This window comes from Bactrocera tryoni, chromosome 2 (genome assembly GCF_016617805.1).
Source record: "Bactrocera tryoni isolate S06 chromosome 2, CSIRO_BtryS06_freeze2, whole genome shotgun sequence".
In the NCBI taxonomy this organism is placed as follows: Eukaryota; Metazoa; Arthropoda; class Insecta; order Diptera; family Tephritidae; genus Bactrocera; species Bactrocera tryoni.
This window is the reverse complement of record NC_052500.1, coordinates 20371010-20374855: the sequence shown is the minus strand read 5'-3', so window position 1 is coordinate 20374855 and position 3846 is coordinate 20371010. Positions and strand designations below refer to the sequence as shown.

At 35.5% G+C, this 3846-nt stretch overlaps 1 long non-coding RNA gene across 1 annotated transcript in view; it reads left to right on the top strand.

Annotated features, from left to right (window-relative positions):
• LOC120769024 overlaps nucleotides 1-3846 on the top strand; it is a 124728-nt gene that overhangs the window by 27776 nt on the left and 93106 nt on the right. The window lies entirely within an intron of this gene.

Below are 3846 nucleotides of genomic sequence, written 5' to 3'. Positions count from 1 at the left end.
ATCAACCGTACGCGTCGTTGGTTAAAAACGTAATGAAGTGAAATGTTGCACCCAAATACGAGCCAAGTCGTCAACACTTCGCTGTCGCAGCGCAGAAATATACAATAAATGGCAGATGGCCGCAAACGCAGCGCACCAACAACAATAACCACTGAGACAGCATAGCAAATACAGCAACAGTCAATTAACAGCGCTGTTAACAGGCAGTAGTGAGTGAAGCACAAAAACAAACGCCGCCACCACCACCGTCGCAATGCTTCTTCGCACGCGCTCTTGATCGCTACGAAGTGCTCTTCTCACACATCAGCGTGAGTGAGTACGCTATATGCTGTCGTATGGCAGTGCGCGAGCGCAAGCGCTTTTGTGAATCAACGGTTGTTGGCAGTGAGAAAATGTGTGAAAAATGTTGTTATTCAAGTTGTTTGTGTTGTTGATCAGCTGAGCGCTGAGGCTTGAGTTCAGGCTTCGATTTAGGCTACTGGCTTAAAGGTATTGACAAGAAATTCTTCTTTTGCAGCTGTTTTGTTTGACGCATATTTTTGTGAGGTTTTGACCGGCTTTTTGTTTGTTCTCTCGACTTTTTGAGGTGTGTTTGTGCTGAGGGGTTTCTGTTTTTGCTTCTATTGAATAGTAATTGGTTTTAGTATTTAAGCAACACATTTTTGTAGAATTATGTTTAAGTAGATTAAAGAAAATGGATTTTGTAGACTATGAATTTATTAATGAGGAGGGGTTAACTAAACTAAAACCATATCTTAGTACTAAATTTAAGCGACTTATAGTTTCAGCCTTGCTGAAGTCATCTTCATTGTCTCAATAACTTTTATTATTGCTTAAAACAGTGTTTCTTTAGCTCTGCCGAAGCGCCTTAATTTAAAAATTATTTTTAAATTTGTAAAGTACCTCTAAATATTTGCGCTAGAAGGAATTGTCTTACAGCAAAAACTTTCTTTTTACAGACTCCAAAATAGTTTCATGAGCGATATTCGTCTATTTGGTCTATTTTGTTAGCAGATCATCATTTTGATTCTCTTTGTCATGAATTTTTCTGAAGAAATTCGAGTTTTCACTATATTTCTAGGTCTATATTTCATCAACGCCAGTAAAAGGGTTGACAATTTTCTGTAAATTTTTTAAATTTTTTTAGTGCAAAACTATCAAAGAACTTACGAACTAAGTCAAAATCTCTAAAGTACTATAATAATAAAACCTCTGAGCGAATTTCACCCTAAAAAGAGCTTTTGGGTTTTGGCCTTAAACTTATAGAATCCTCTATTTTGCTGAATAATAGTAAGACGGATATCTTATAAACGGTAAAAAGTTACTCATAACCCCAAAAAGACATCAGTGAACTTCTGACCATGTTCGCTTCAAAGAAAAATATATTGACCGCTGTAGGGCGTTCAAAAATTTTAGGACTCATGCTAGTCGGATAAATTTTCGACTCCCACAATAAATAAGAGCAGATATACGCCAAAAATCTCATAAAGCTATAAAGGTGAGTTCGAAATTAGTTCCAGAAATTTGTGATCTGAGAGATTTTCTGTAAAATTGTAGGCCGAAAACTATATTTTATCTCGTCTTCGTAAAACTTCCATCGGTAATTTACGTTACTAAAAAGTTATACCGATAGTCGATTATCGCGATGTGAAATCGTGTGATAAGTTAACGGATCACATTTTTAGTGAATATTTTTACAGAAGAATTTCAGTACTCATATCATATCAGTCTTACTCTTCTCAAATCGGACCCGTATGACTATTTCAAAGTATTGTTTGAATTGATCAAGCTATAATTTTTAAATATTTAATTTCGGCAAAGTTTCATATTCATGAATCCTCTTGAAAATATCAGGTATCTAGAATATTCTAAGCCTCGACACTGTTGCAGAAAGGTGCGTGAGAGTTCTGAGATTCACCCCAATTGAACATGTTTCATAAGTTAGGTTACTGTTTGCTCATTAAAGACGTTTCTGTTATTATATCGGCTTAGCATGTTCTCCAAAGAGAGTTTTGAAGAAAGCTGACACGTTCATAGTCCATTACCGAACTGAAATTGAATGAATTAAACTCTTTTCGGAACGGAACGTACCTCATTAAACATACAGATTTTTTCGTGCTCTGAACGACTGGGATTTTTGAAACTTCCATTGCTGTTCAGACATAGCATCTGCTCAAATTTTGCATGTTGAAACCTCCTTGGCTTGTATTGGTCAATGTACATACAAGTATACATATACCAATGCTTAATCCTATAAACTTGTTATAATCCTCGGTTTGGATAGCCTTCAGCGATTTCAGCTTTTTCGGTTTTCAGTTAATTTTTGTAACGCCATTCGCTAGATTGTTGGACAGTTTTTACTTCTTCTAGTAATGATTCGTTTGATGAAAGTAGGGTCCTCAGCTATGTTTTCAAGACCCTCTGCTCTTCCTATTTTTTGCAAAAGATTCAGATCTTTTGGTAGGAGTCTAGCATTGATATGCTTCATACAGCAAATATTAACCAAAATGTGATGAGTTGATTCATTGGATATGATGAGATACACTGTTATCAATCTAATGCCAACATGACGATTTTCATGCACTATTTTTTTAAATTTTTCGACGTTATCGTTGGATTTTTCTTAGGAAGACTACTTAGAATTCAGAGCTTAGAAAGTCTGAGGTCATCGAGCAACATGTTTCTTGGTTTGTTGCGTTTTAAAGTCAAAGTAATTATCTGTAATGGTTTTAAGTGTTTTTGAGGATTTTTTAGGAGATTCATGTTCGATGGATTTCTTCAAAGAGATGGAATAAAATGGTTTAATAAGTTATAAGGGCTTTTGAGTATTCATGTTCGAGAAAAGAGAGGGAATATAATAGTTTAATAGGGAGTGAGTGTCTGTTAGCCTGAGTTTATATAAAAAAACAGAGCTATTCAGTTAACGGTTCATGCTTTCAGAATTTTCTGGATTAGTAGACCTTGAAGAAAAATTATTGTGTGCCATTACTTTTAATTACTAAAGTAAAAATTTGCAATACTTTCTTCACATCAAAGAATGGAACTTTAATTAATCATTACTAAACCCACAAACTTAACTGAGGAGGAGTCTGATTAAAATTTTGCGCTTCCATTAACAGCGGAGGAAATTAAATTTGCGACGTTATATAACTTTCGCTCATTTGCAGTGCTCCACTTATCAATGGAGTCAGTGAACACACACACAATTGCATTTTTTGAAAGTAATACTATACGCAGACAGACTACTTATCTGCTTAAGCGAAATGAAATATGTGTGATTATATTTATGTTTTCTGAGTTGTTATGCAAATGTGAAGTTAAAATATACAAAATATAATCTAAAATGAATGAGTGACAGCTTAAGATTGGCTTAAATGACCAAAGCTTTTGTTTGTGTGGGGAGAGAAAGAGGAGGCTCACTTCCGTTCGGACAAATTCCAAGATAAATTCAACAGCAACTGAAATGGGAAAGAAGCAAACTGGTTGGCGTTCCATTTTGTTTATTTACTCTTTTTCCTTAATTTCTTTTTTTTTTTGTGCATGCGAACTGCCCAAATGCCCGCAACCGGCACTGCATCCCCGCCCGATAATCAATCCGGCAGCTGTCTATCACATTTACTTACACATATGGAATTCGGTGCACATGTATACAGTTAAGATGTTCTCAAGCCACTGCCGAGTGCGCCGAGTGTTGAAAGTCGAAATCGAAAAGTTTGAGAATGAAAAAATAACTGCTTAACATAAACCGCCTTAAATATTTCAACAAAAAAAGGCATACAATAAAAGTCAACAACAACAATAACCAGGTGAACGAAGCAACCGCACAGACAACAACAAATTCCAACA